General features: G+C 36.6%; 1 long non-coding RNA gene and 1 pseudogene across 1 annotated transcript; one reads left to right on the forward strand and one right to left on the reverse strand.

Moving 5' to 3' along the window:
* Window positions 1-11,027: 11,027 nt before the first annotated feature.
* Window positions 11,028-11,614, reverse strand: LOC122353702. The gene is made up of 3 exons (XR_006252052.1): window positions 11,555-11,614; window positions 11,262-11,456; window positions 11,028-11,157 (listed from the first exon to the last, which is right to left on the reverse strand). It is a non-coding gene; the product is annotated as an uncharacterized LOC122353702 (long non-coding RNA).
* A 1,345-nt stretch (window positions 11,615-12,959) lies between these two features.
* Window positions 12,960-14,357, forward strand: LOC122353756 (annotated as a pseudogene).
* The last annotated feature ends 701 nt before the right edge of the window (window positions 14,358-15,058 follow it).

Below are 15,058 nucleotides of genomic sequence, written 5' to 3' on the forward strand. Positions count from 1 at the left end.
GCAGAGCAGACATATCCTGTTGAGACTTTAAAGAGACGTTTCAGACACCTTCAAGATTTACCACTTTCAGCATTCTCTAACGTTCAACCACTCATACTTATTGGAGCAGACTATCCACACCTGATAAATCCAATTAACCAGGTGTACTTCGCCCCCGAAATCTCCAGCCGCAATTCAGACCAAATTGGGTTGGGTACTTCAAGGTCCTATTGCAATTCCTAACACTAGTAAGATGCAGTGTCTTTTACCATCACTAACCCACTCGAGGATCTTCACCACGATGTAGAGAAATTATGGCAATTAGACATTCTTCCTTTCAGAAATGAGAGAGCCATTACTAGGTCCAAGCAGGACCAAGAAGTCATAGACTTGTTAGCCTCCAAGACTAAGAGAGTTGAAGTCGATGGTGTGTGCAGAGATACGCCACTCCTTTATTGCGTGCTGCTCCTGCAATCCAGTTACAAGCCTCGCCAAATGCAGTTATGTCTTCTCTCAGAAGTATTGAGCGCCGCCTCCAAAGAAATCCTGAATCTGCTGTGGTCTATGATCAAGAAATTGCGGTTGGAGAACTCTGGCTATATTTCAAAAATAGAACCTCCTCATGAGTCTTCGAACGAATCATGGTATATCCTCATCACCTTGTGGAGCATAATGGAAACCCCGAGTAGTCTTCAATTGTTCCTACTGTATAAAGGTATGTCATTTAAACAACCAGCTCCTTCCTGGTCCACAGTTAGGCCCCTCTTTGCTTGGTGTCTTACTCAGATTTTGCCAGTAGCCATTAGTGGTGACACAAAATCTATGTTTCACCAATTTAGGCTACTACCAGAAAATCGCCCTCTCTTACGCTTTTTGTGGCACAACATGCAGAGATCAAATCCACCCAATGTCTACGAGTGGCAAGTTTTGCCATTTGGCACAGTATGTAGTCCATGTTGCGCAACATATGCTTTGCAAAAAGCATGTCTGTGATAACTGAGGAAATGAAGATATAGTGGATTCAGTTCTTCAGTCATTCTATGTAGATAACTGTTTAGAGAGTTTCCCACATGTGCAAGCTGCAAAGACCCATCTTGACCGCACACGCCTCCCTACTGATGAGTGGGGGATTTGAATTCAGACAGTGGGCAAGTAACCAGCCTGATGTTGTGAGACATCTTCCTTCTGAAGCCAGGTCTGAGAGTGCTGAACTATGGATCATTCACGATCGCTTGGATCCAAAGGAAGGAGCTTTGGGTCTTCATCCAGACGATCCAACGGTAGCTACTCGGATCTCGGGTTGCCTGGCGGACATCTCGACATGGATGCAAGAGTACCACCTACAGCTCAACCTGACAAAGACTGAGCTGCTTGTATTCCCTGCCACTCCAACTACACAGCATGACTTCACCATCCAGCTAGGTTCTTCGTCAATTACCCCATCAACCTCAGTCAGAAATCTTGGTGTAATCTCGATGACCAACTAACCTTCAAAGATGACATTGCAAAGACTGCTCGATCCTGCAGGTTTGCATTACACAACATCAGAAAGATCAGGCCCTTTCTAACAGAGAAAGCTGCACAGCTACTTGTCCAGGCCCTTGTCATTTCTAGACTGGACTACTGCAATGCTCTTCTGGCTGGACTTCCATCAAACACAATAAAACCTCTACAAATGATTCAGAATGCAGCAGCACGGCTGGTATTCAATGAGCCCAAGAGAACCCATGTTACACCTCTCTTTATCTCCTTACATTGGCTACCGATTGCAGCTCGTGATCAAGTTCAAGGCACTGATGCTTGCATATAGAACAACCACAGACTCGGCACCAGTCTACTTCCACTCACTATTACAAATCTACACACCCTCTAGAAGTCTGAGATCTGCTAGTGAGCGACGCTCGTGGTACCATCTCAAAGAGGCTCAAATCACTCTCCAGAACTTTCTCGTTCTCTGTTCCTGGCTGGTGGAACGATCTTCCTGTACATATCCGGAATGCTGGATCTCTGTCAATCTTTAAGAAACTGCTGAAAACTCACATCTTTCAGCAATACCTGACCTCATCATAAAAAAAAAAAAAAAAAAAAAAAAAATGTATACTCTCACTGTCTCTGTCTCACTTCTCCTCCCCTTTGTTTATTCCTTCCCTTCTGGCATGTACTAATTTGAACACTCCTGTGACTGGGTGTTATAAGCACTTACTCTGTCTGTTTGTCTCTCAAAAATGAATCGCTGTTGTACTCTCAATTGTAAGTTGCTTTGGATAAAAGCGTCTGCAAAATGACTAAATGTAAATGTAGATGGCATTGTCCTCTGATCTATTGGGGTACCGTTTCTCGAACCGTGGAGTATAACACCACAACTATGCGGAATATTTATAAAGTTCTCGCTAGTCAATATGACCCGTTGGGTTATATTACTCCCTTTACAACACGAGCTAAGATCATTGTACAGCAATGCTGGATGAAGTCTCGGGGTTGAGATGACCCTTTATGCCAAGTCCAATTCAACAGGCCTGGAAGGCTTTGGAAACAGAGTTACCTGATCTGTCACTGATACAGCTTCCCCGCTGTTATTTAATTTCACCATCCGAGTTAATTGTATCCAGAGAGTTGCATATTTTTTGTGACGCTTCAGAGAGCGCATATGGATCAGTAGCTTATCTGAGGATGGAAACTGACAAGAGTGTGGTATATACCTCCTTCATCATGGCAAGATCCCGAGTTGCCCCAAAAAGGCAAATATCCATCCCTCGCCTCGAACTTTGCGCTGCTCTAACAGGTGCACAGCTCTCCAAGCTTCTGCAAAAGGAACTGACTCTTACTTTGACAAATGTGGTATTATGGTCCGATTCCACAACTGTTTTGTCATGGATGCATTCCTCTTCCTGCCGTTATAAAGTTTTTGCAGCCAATCGAATCACTGAAATCTTGGAACTCACTGATGTCTCTTCTTGGAGATATATCCCTTCCCCACAGAACCCAGCAGATGATATCACTAGAGGTAGAACGCTTATTGAGCTGGCCAATCCTGATCACAGATGGCGACAAGGCCCGTCGTTTCTGAAACTTCCTCCACAACAGTGGTCTCAAAATCTAGTGTCCCAATCTGCTAGTCCTGATCCTGAGCTCCGAAAACCACTTTTTTGTGGTTTAACACAACTGGAGGATCTCGTACTCCCAGATCCTTCCTGTTTCCAGTCATGGACCGAGTTAAAGTCTGCTACAACTGAGTTATTGCGACAACATAGTCCAGACTCTTGTGACCCTTCAGTCATTCATAATCATCGTCTGAGACAAGCCCAGCAACAAAGTTTCCCCTCAGAGTACCAGTCTTTAAAGGAAGGAAAGCCCATTGAATCTCAAAGTCGACTCCTTACACTTGAGTTCAGAGAAGAAACAGGACTTATTGTAGTGGGTGGCAGGCTCAGACAATTAGAGGATATGGAATTTGAAATGGTTCATCCAGTCATCCTTGATTCCAAGCATCCATTATCTAGTTTAATCATCAAGGACTGTGATGAGAAACTTTTCATCCTGGTCCAGAGAGAGTTCTCAGAACTTCGCCATAATTATTGGATAATTAAAGGACGACAGGCTGTGAAAAAGCATCAGTTGTCCTGTTTGGAATGTAGAAAGTGGAAAGCTAAGCCATCCATCCCTCAAATGTCAGATCTTCCACCCTCTAAGCTCCGACTGTTTAAGCCTCCCTTTTGGTCCACTGGGATGGACTGTTTTGGCCCTTTCTATGTCAAGGTTGGACGTAGAACAGAAAAGAGATGGGGCATTCTGTTTAAGTGCCAGACTACTCGATGTCTGCATCTTGATTTGTTAAACAGTTTGGATGTGGATGGTTTTCTAATGGCCCTACGCCGTTTTATATCCAGGAGAGGTCAGCCGTATGAGATTCTTTGTGACCAAGGAAGTAATTTCCGTGGAGCTGCGAGAGAATTAAAAGAAGTGTTCCAGAGCCTAACCAATGAGCTACAAGTAAAACTCGAAAATCAGCAGATCAAATTCAAATTTAACCCTCCTCAAGCTCCTCATTTTGGAGGCTCATGGGAACGAGAGATCCGCTCCGTTAAAACAGCTCTCCGTGTACTACTTGGCAGCCAAACAGTATCCGAAGAAGTCCTACGGACAGTTCTGACAGAAGTTGAAGGGGCTTTAAATTCAAAGCCATTAGGTTACACCTCTTCTAACGTCGCAGATCTGAAAAATGGAATAGAGAAAATCCTAATCTAAATGATTCTACTGTTTTAGTTATTGATTCCCAACTTCCAAGAGCATCATGGCCCATTGGTAGGGTAGTACATCTTTTACCTAGTCGGGATGGACGTGTCAGAGTAGCTGAGATTGTTATTAATGGAAAACGATGTACGCCCAGTTGCTAAGCTGATTCCGTTACCTCAAATTAATGAATAATAGCAAATACATGACGGTATTTGGGGGCGGCTGTTGTAAATTTGACTAGTTTACCTTTTTCCTAATTTCATTTTTCTTTGAACTACATTTCCCACAAATCCTAGTAATTCGCCTTTTAAGATCAACTCCATATATGGCACACTACATTACCCATATTCCCCCTGGTTGAGGTCTATAAATAGACCTCACTTCCTTCCTTTGTCCCCTTTTTGCCTTGGTGAGGTGGGGGTGTTTGAATGGGCACCCAACCACGTCCTTGAATCCTTTCCTTAGGATGTGTTAAGTAAGTTTGTTTGGTAATTTGTATTGTTTGAATTTGTTCATTTCACTTTAGATATTTAATCCTTGTGTGGATTGAGTAAATAATGTTTATTGTAGTTGTTTGAGTTTAATTCTTGTTTTATATTGTTTGTAGTGACCGAAAAACCATCCTTTTCATTCTGTCTATCCTGCTAATTCATCATGTTCATCGTGGTAGTCCTGCACTGTGACTTTGACTGCATCGTATGCTGATTGCTAAAGATTTGATTCTTCTCATCAATGGAATAAAAGAAAGCAAAGGACTGGCGCTGCTTACAGTGTTTTAATCAGACACACCACCAAGTTTCTACAATTTTTAACGAACCTTGAATATTTAACATCTAATATTCAACAGCAATGGCAACAAATGCAACTTAATAAAGCAGTTTTATCACATTAAGAAAAGCACTTGACAGTAAAACATAGTTTTGCTGGAAAAGTTCTTTCTAATAAATTCTGGCATTATTTCCTGTTGAAGACCAGAGGATTTTGTGAAATGTTAACAGTAGACACAATTTAATTTTGAGCCACACTCCAAAAAATATATCATGGCATAGTTTATTACTATATTAATATTAAAAGTCCATTAGTTAGCTAACTTGCAAAAATGATGCAGTCAGATTACTTACAATGAATCTAAACCTGTAAATTGTTTAAACTATTAGATTTAATCAGTTGAAAGGTATGAATGTAGTTCACGTGTAGCTAGATGTGATACAAACAACATATAAACAGTTACATTTTAGGAGACCGGTTTACGTACAGATTTCAAGAAACGGAAATGTTTATAAGCGGAAATGACGTCATTCCACGCCCGCTCGGTAGAGGCGGCAACAGCAGCAGGAGAAGCAAAGTTTCTATTAATAATTTGCGCTACAACAACGTGGATCGTGGACTGGTTATAAGGTGAGTTACATCTACAGTCATCCTTTATAATCTTTTGGTTGTAAAATGTATTAGCGTTGAGAATATCATATTAAGTTAATATTGAATGTCCATTAGCTAGCTAACTTGCACGTGCTCCTAACACATGAGCCAACTTTAGCTGCTCATTATCTGTCAGTATTAGACCGATTAGTAATATAGAGAAAGTTTTTATTTACAAATAGGAAGCATCAGTTTTATTAGTTATATTGAAATATACAAACAGTTTTGGACAAATTGTGCACCCCTACAAGTGTGCTTTTTATTATTTTTTTTGTGCACAAATAATTTTTTTCCTTTTTTTTTTTTTTTTTTTTTCCAAATGCAGAAAGCGTTTGAAAACCATAAGGTTGTGCTCTATATTATACAGAGCAGTAAAAATGCTCAGTGCCTGTAGCACCAGTGTTATGTTCAAAACGATGTTTATTGTTTTGTTTAATATATAATACAATTTTTGTCTCCCACTCACTATTACAAATCTACATCCCCATCTAGAAGTCTAAGAAGAAGCACTAGTGAGCAACTTTAAGATTGTTTGCCTCTTTAAGATGAATCGCTTTATGTATTGTGAAACATTTTTAACACAAATTTAATGTGGAACAGAAGCGCATTAAGCAACATCCACCAAACATCTCTCATGATTACATTTTTTTTTTTTCATATTTTAACCTTTAAAAATAAATTCTAAATGTTTTAAACGTGTAAGAAAATAACACAACATACATTTTTTTAAGAATATCTTTAATGTGTGTAGTTTTTATGTGTAATGTGCATGAATAGAAATCTACTAATATCTAAGATGTCTTTTTTTTTTCTCTAATATCTAATATTTCTACTTTTTTTTTTTTTCTCTAATATCTAAGATTTCTACTTTCTAATATCTAAGATTTTTGCTTTTTTGTTTTTTTTCTCTAATATCTAATATTTCTACTTTTTTTTTTTCTCTAATATCTAAGATTTCTACTTTCTAATATCTAAGATTTTTGCTTTTTTGTTTTTTTCTCTAATATCTAAGATTTCTACTTTCTAATATCTAAGATTTCTATTTTTTTTCTCTAATATCTAAGATTTTTGCTTTTTTGTTTTTTCTCTAATATCTAAGATTTCTACTTTCTAATATCAAGATTTCTATTTTTTTCTCTAATATCTAAGATTTTTGCTTTTTTGTTTTTTTCTCTAATATCCAAGATTTTTGCTTTTTGTTTTTTTCTCTAATATCTAAGATTTTTTGCTTTTTTTTTGTTTTTTTCTCTAATATCTAAGATTTTTGCTTTTTTGTTTTATCTAATATCTAAGATTTTTGCTTTTTTTTGTTTTATCTAATATCTAATATTTCTGCTTTTTTTTTCTCTAATATCTAAGATTTTTTGCCTTTTTTTGTTTTTTTTTCTCTAATATCTAAGATTTTTGCTTTTTGTTTTTGTTCTCTAATATCTAAGATTTTTGCTTTTTTTGTTTTTTTTTGTTTTTTTTCTAATATCTAAGATTTCTACTTTTGTTTTTTTTTCTCTAATATCTAAGATTTCTGCTTTTTTTTCTCTAATATCTAAGATTTTTTGCCTTTTTTTCCTTTAATATCTAAGATTTTTGCTTTTTTTGTTTTCTCTAATATCTAAGATTTTTGCTTTTTGTTTTTTTCTCTAATATTTCAGTTTTTTTGTTTTTCTAATATCTAAGATTTCTACTTTTTGGTTTTTTTTTCTCTAATCTAAAATTTCTACTTTTTGTTTTTTTCTCTAATGTCTAAGATTTCTACTTTTTTTGGTTTTTTTTCTCTAATATCTAAGATTTCTGCTTTTTTGTTTTTTCTCTAAGATTTCTACTTTTTTTTGTTTTTTTTCTCTAATATCTAAGATTTCTACTTTTTTTCTAATATCTAAAATTTCTACTTTTTTTTTTTCCTCTAATATCTAAGATTTTTGCTTTTTTGTTTTTTTCTCTAATATTTCTGCTTTTTGTTTTTTTCTAATATCTAATTTCTACTTTTTTTTTTTCTAATATCTAATTTCTGCTTTTTTGGGGTTTTTTCTAATATCTAAGATTTTGGCTTTTTGTTTTTTTCTCTAATATCTAAGATTTTGGCTTTTTTTTTTTTTCTCTAATATCTAAGATTTTGGCTTTTTTGTTTTTTTTCTCTAATATCTAAGATTTCTGCTTTTTTTTTCTGTAATATCTAAGATTTTTTGTCTTTTTTTGTTTTTTTCTAATATCCAAGATTTTTGCTTTTTGTTTTTTTTCTAATATCTAAGATTTTTGCCTTTTTTTTTCCTTTAATATCTAAGATTTTTGCTTTTTGTTTTTTTCTAATATCTAAGATTTTTGCTTTTTGTTTTTTTTTTCTCTAATATTTCTGTTTTTTTTGTTTTTTTCTAATATCTAAGATTTCTACTTTTTTTGTTTTTTTTTCTCTAATCTAAAATTTCTACTTTTTTTTGTTTTTCTCTAATGTCTAAGATTTCTGCTTTTTTGTTTTTCTCTAAGATTTCTACTTTTTTTGTTTTTTTTTCTCTAATATCTAAAATTTCTACTTTTTTTTCTTTAATATCTAAGATTTTTTTTCCTCTAATATCTAAGATTTTTGCTTTTGTTTTTCTCTAATATCTAAGATTTTTTTTTCTCTAATATCTAAGATTTTTGCTTTTTGTTTTTTTCTCTAATATTTCTGCTTTTTTTTTTTTTTTTCTAATCTAATTTCTCTACTTTTTTTCTAATATCTAATTTCTACTTTTTTTCTCTAATATCTAATTTCTACTTTTTTTCTCTAATATCTAATTTCTGCTTTTTTTTTTTTTTTCTCTAATATCTAAGATTTTGGCTTTTTTGTTTTTTTCTCTAATATCTAAGTTTTTGGCTTTTTTTGTTTTTTTTCTCTCTAATATCTAAGATTTTTGCTTTTTTTGTTTTCTCTAATATCTAAGATTTTTGCTTTTTTGTTTTCTCTAATATCTAAGATTTTTGCTTTTTTGTTTTCTCTCTAATATCTAATATTTCTGCTTTTTTTTCTCTAATATCTAAGATTTTGGCTTTTTTGTTTTTTTCTAATATCTAAGATTTTGGCTTTTTTCCTCTAATATCTAAGATTTTTGCTTTTTTTTTTCTCTCTAATATCTAAGATTTTTGCCTTTTTTTTCCTCTAATATCTAAGATTTTTGCTTTTTTGTTTTCTCTAATATCTAAGATTTTTGCTTTTTTGTTTTCTCTAATATCAAAGATTTTTGCTTTTTTTGTTTTCTCTAATATCTAATATTTCTGCTTTTTTTTTTCTCTAATATCTAAGATTTTTGCTTTTTTGTTTTTTCTGTAATATCAAAGATTTTTGCTTTGTTTTTTTTTTCTCTAATATTTCTGTTTTTTTTTTTTCTAATATCTAAAATTTCAGCTTTTTTTTTCTAAGATTTCTACTTTTTTTTTTTTTTTTCTAATATCTAAGATTTCTGCTTTTTGTTTTTCTCTAAGATTTCTACTTTTTTTTTTTTTTTCTCTAATATCTAAGATTTCTACTTTTTTTCTAATATCTAAAATTTCTACTTTTTTGTTTTCTTTAATATCTAAGATTTTTACTTTTTTGTTTTTCTCTAATATCTAAGATTTTTGCTTTTTTTTTTTTTTCTCTAATATTTCTGCTTTTTTTTCTAATATCTAATTTCTACTTTTTTTTTTTTTTTTTTTTTTTTCTCTAATATCTAATTTCTGCTTTTTTGGTTTTTTTCCTCTAATATCTAAGATTTTGGCTTTTTTGTTTTTTTCTAATATCTAAGATTTTGCTTTTTTGTTTCTCTAATATCAAAGATTTTTGCTTTTTTGTTTCTCTAATATCTAATATTTCTGCTTTTTTTTTCTAATATCTAAGATTTTTGCTTTTTGTTTTTTTTCTGTAATATCTAAGATTTTTGCTTTTGTTTTTTTTTCTCTAATATTTCTGTTTTTTTGTTTTTCTAATATCTAAAATTTCTACTTTTTGTTTTTTCTCTAATATCTAAGATTTCTACTTTTTTTATCTAATATCTCAAATTTCTACTTTTTTTTTTTTTCTCTAAATCTAAAATTTCTACTTTTTTGTTTTTTTCTCTAATATCTAAGATTTCTGCTTTTGTTTTTTCTCTAAGATTTCTGCTTTTTTCTAATATCTAAGATTTCTACTTTTTTTTTTTCTCTAATATCTAATTTCTGCTTTTTTTGTTTTTTTCTCTAATATCTAAGATTTTGGCTTTTTTTGTTTCTTTTCCTCTATCTAAGATTTTTGCTTTTTGTTTTTTTCTAATATTTAAGATTTTTGCTTTTTTGGTTTTTTTTCTCTAATATCTAAGATTTTTGCTTTTTTTGTTTTTTTCTCTAATCTAAGATTTTGGATTTTTTGTTTTTTTTTCTTTAATATCTAAGATTTTGGCTTTTTTGTTTCTTTTTCTCTATCTAAGATTTTTGCTTTTGTTTTTTTTTCTCTAATATCTAAGATTTTTGCTTTTTTTTTTTTTTTTTCTAATATCTAAGATTTTGCTTTTTTTTTTTCTCTAATATCTAAGATTTTTTTTTTTTGTTTTTTTTCTCTATCTAATTTCTGCTTTTTTTTTCTAATATCTAAGATTTCTACTTTTTTGGGGTTTTTTCTCTAATATCTAAGATTTCTATTTTCTATCTACTTCTACTATAAATGTTTCTCTAATATATACTAATATCTAAGCATTATTCCAGAAAGTAAGCGTATAAATCTTAGCTTCATCTTCTTGGTTTCCACTGGTTTCAGTTTCTTTCTTATGTTGTTCGAAGGCTGGGTACGTGGCATCAGCTTTTTTCCAGGCTGCAATATAGACGAGATTTAACTCACGCTACTGATTCACGTTACAATATTTAATAAGCAAAGCCAAAGTACTGGACATGTATTGCTGGTTCTGTGCACCACTTACTACTCTCAGCGGTTGAGAAAGTGATCTCTCCAGTCTTTTCTGCCTCCGTTCTTCAAATAAAGCTTCACGTCTGAGGCGTTCCTCTTTCTGCTCCTGTGAAAGAGAAAAGAAATAGGTTTTAAAGAGCCACTCAATCCTGTACTGAACTGCTGATGATCACCCGTCAGCTTGTAGCTATGCATTCATTTATTTTACCTGTCTTTATTTTGTTTGCAAATCTGCTTTTGTAATTTGCAGAGGTCCTCAGGAGGTATGTGTTCCGTCAAATCAAGAAAGACAGAAATACATTCCTCGAGGTGGAGCATCGTAATTAATGGATACACATCCCAGAAATCCTGCAAGCCATAGCTCTCCGTGACCTTCCCGAGCTCCTCACACAACTTTTCGTTCTCTGCCCGTTTCTGGTGAGACAGACAGAAAAGGATGAGCTCGAACGCTGACAGAGATCTACGCAGTCTCTTACTACATTCGGACGCTTTCGAGGACGCTTACTCGGATTCTTCTGGAGACCCGTTTTTTATTTGCCATCTCCAGATTTGCTTTCACTTGATTATATTCCTTGTGCTTTTCTTGAATGCAGAGAGTAAGCCTCTGTATCTCCTCCTCCATGTGGACTCTATTCCTTTCACTGGACAAAAACAAACATACAAAGGCAAAACTCTTGGGTCTTGGGTTTCCTCAGATTGGAGACTATTAAGAAATCAGTCCCACGGTTGGGCACAAGAAACTTACTACTTTTTCTTTTCGTCCCTGTTGTCCTGGAACAACTTTTTCTTTTCCTCTTTTTTGGACATCAATCTCTTATTCTTAAAGTATAACCGTTCAGAGTCCAGATGTCTAGTCCTGTCCTCTTCCGTTTTGCGCTCGTCGTCTTCTTTCCACTGCATCTCTTCAATTTCTTTTATGTCTTCAACTCGACAGATTTTTCTGTAACGGAGATGGTTATAAATAATAGTATGTGAAGCAGCATCTTCGCTTTCGGGACGTGCAGGAATAATTGTGCATACTAACATGACGGTGCTTACCTTTGAAGAGCTTTTCCCTTTTTTTCTAATTTGAGCCTCTTCTCTAGTAATTCCTGAGCCCTGAAACATGACCGTGTGAGTATAAGCACCTGGCAATTGAAACTGCTTTATTTACAAGGACCACAAAAGCGTGGTTTCTAAATTTAAAAGTGACAACTAAATACTTTTCTGGTGCTCCAAGGATTTGCGTCTTTAGGAGACCCAGAAATTGGCCTGGTCTTGTTTTTAAGTCAATCTCCATTTGGGACATTTCTCTTCCTCCAGGAATATTGTTGAGCTCTAGTACGCAGAATCCTTTTTTCGTCTTCTGTAAGAAACTGAGAATAGAACAGAAAAAAGAAATTAGGAGAGTACAGACACACAATCCACATCCACACAAGAGCAGTGGATATTTCACTACGTGTACAATTTAAAAGATTAATCACTCTCAAAAGAAAGGTTTTTGTGTTCCATGATATATGTGCGTATATAGGCTATAAAATATAAGAATGTGAATACACTGACAGCGCTAACACAAATAAAGTACACGTTAAGTTGATATGGAATAATCAAAACATGCTAAATTAGTTTACGTTCAAGCGAGCAGTTTGTCTAATCTTCTCTTTGTACTCCGAGATGCTTTGACACTTGGTCTTCTGCACACTGAGTTGTGGAAGGATGGTTTTGCTTCGGGCTCCTGATGCGGGGCGTTTCTGTCGTCCCTCTCTAAGGAACTGCCTGACTTCTTCCCCTGTTTTGTCCTCCCTGCATCGGAGACCAAAGAACTGAAACTTTTCTTCAGCACTGAGGCTGGATCCGTTCCCCTTCTTCTTAGGCGGTGGATGTGGACGCAGTCCTGCATAACATCACATTTATTTCATGTTAGCACTCATGAAGGAACTTGTCTACTTCACACTGCAATCAAACTTAAACGGGTTTGAGGTTGTTTTAACAGCTCACCTCCGGCAGGGGAAGCTCCGTGGATGGGGGGTAGCTTCACAGTCTGCATTCGGCTGGAGATTGTGGTGATTTTGCTCATCTTAGTGGTGTGCTGTTGAGCTCTCGCACAGGTTTGGAGCCTGAGCTTGCGGAATTCGTTACAGTTCATTTTCAGGTCTCTGTAGTCGACGACGCATTAATGCTCCTAATAAAAACTCCGCTTGTGGTGTAATGTACTACTTACAAGGCGATCTGTTCATCAAAAACCGACCGATAGTTCTCTTCCATGTTGAAACTCATCTTTTTATCATCTGCACACCGGAAATACACAGAATATCATATTAAGTTAAAATTAATGTTAATATTGAAAGTCCATTAGCATCTGTTAAGTTTGAGCACACTCTCCCCCCTTAGACTCTTTCTGCCTGATCTTTTTCCCTCCTCCTAGACGTGATTTTCTTTATATCTCCCCCTAGTGTTCTGTAGTATGATCTATACATCCTTCTACATGTTAGAAAGGTTCAGTCGGTCATTTTTTGTGTGCGCTACGCTGAGTCGTGGGTGAATGAGTTTGCTCTACACTTTTGATACTTGACAAGAAGTGTTTTTCTGTTCACTTTTGGTTTTGGATAAGTGAGCGTAGGTTAGTTAGATCGTCCACGGACCCCCCTCTCTCTCTCTCTCTCTCTCCCTCCTCCCTCTCTACATCTCTTACAGGTAGCTCCTCCCTTTCTCCAAAACAAAAAAAAAGGAAGGACCGCCTGTTATTAAGGACGCCCAGCTATCCCTTCTTCCTATTCTGTGTTGTCTTCTGTTCTCTGTCGTCCTGTGTGTTTACTAATTGTCTCCCCAGAAACGCCAGTTAGAAGCACACCCACCAGAGGATTACAGTTATAGAGAACCACGCCCACCTGACACCTCACATTTAACATCAACTGACACTACACATCTACACTCTGTCTTTCCTTGCTTTTTTGTCTGTTCTGCCTTGTTGGTTTGTTATTTTCTTCCAGGTCTGTGTCAGTCGCGTTTCCAAACCCCCCTCGCCGCACCAAAACATGTCTCACACAGCAGACAACGTTGGTCACTGGGAAGACCTGTAAACATGGCTAAGTGTTGCAACCAGCAACCTCCTACCCAAGGCCGCACTAAAGCATCAGACCCAGGAACAGCTGGATGACAACCTAACAAGTCTAATGAAACAGGACCCAAGCCAAGGCTACAACCACAAAGAGCTAGCAAAGATCACCTGCTCCCTAAGTCACACCTCATCACACTACCCTCAAACTGAGTGACAGGCACGCTGCCGATCTCCGACAGGAGATGACATGCGCACAGCGACGCATCAAACAGCTGGAACTGGAGGCTCAGGAACAACAGGAAAAGCTGGATGAGGAGGGAAAGGACTCCAGAGGAGATCACCATGCTCAAAGACTTGCTAGCAGCTTCTACACAAGAGGTGAAACAAACCAAAAGAGACTATGACAATGCTGCCTACAACCTCCAGTACGCAGAACAGCTACTGGAGAAGGCAAAGACTGACATTAGAGACAAGGCTGGCAGAATCAAAGCCCTCGAAACTCACTTGAATGAGATAAGCCGCCTAGAACAACAGCTGGACTACGTCAAAGAGGAATCTGACAGTGTCAAGGAGGAACTCAGACATGCCTTCGACCTGCGCGCTGAGCCACCGAGGACACGAGAGGCACAAAAGTCACCCCTGCCAAGTAGGACCGGGTCTCCTGTTCTTGTACAGGCACGTGAACAAAGGGGGAAAGAGGCGATGCTGAAACACTCACCAGCTCCTCTGAAGAGACATACCTCGCGAGAAGGCCAAGAGAAACGGACCCAGCCAGCCAAAGAGCATCACACAGCCTGGACCTAAAAGACCTCGACAAGATCGCCAGGAACATCAAGTTCACCCCAGGTGCGCCAAGTAGTCCAGACGCTTCAAACCTATCTACAGGACGTCAATTCCATCTGGAAGTAAGACCTCACGTCACTGAAAAAGGTAGACTCTATTTACTGCGAACAACATCAAGCCCTGATGTACGCAGCTTCCTGGACCGACAACCAGCAAACAGAAGATGGCTGCAGAGAAGGCGCTAAAGCTCCGACGGTCCTCGACTTCAACACACAAAGTCAGGGACTGCCTCTAGAGGGCGCTTCCAACATCAAGACAGCTTCAAGCCATCAAGAAAAGAGTGGAACGCGACCAACAGAGAGCAAGACTTCCACGCAGGTACCAGACAGCAGAGAAATGGCCGCTGGGATGGACCATGCGAACGACAGCACTCGCCTGGACGCCACTGGGAAAAGTCATGGGACAGTTCAAGACCACAGAAAGGTCAGTGGGAGAGATCGTGGAATCAGTCAACCTCCTTTAGAAACCAAAGGGGGAAGAGCTCCTGGGATGGCAACGGAACCTCCATGGGTAGAGCACAAACACACCCTGGAGCAACCAGCCCGAGAGAATCGACGAAAGAACTCTCAAAAGAATCCAAACTGACAGAGCTCAAACTGAATCCACACAAGAGCAAAAGACATCACCGTCTTTTAACCCCCAAGAACTGATGAAGAGCATGA

Source organism: Puntigrus tetrazona, chromosome 11 (genome assembly GCF_018831695.1).
Source record: "Puntigrus tetrazona isolate hp1 chromosome 11, ASM1883169v1, whole genome shotgun sequence".
NCBI classification, from domain to species: domain Eukaryota; kingdom Metazoa; phylum Chordata; class Actinopteri; order Cypriniformes; family Cyprinidae; genus Puntigrus; species Puntigrus tetrazona.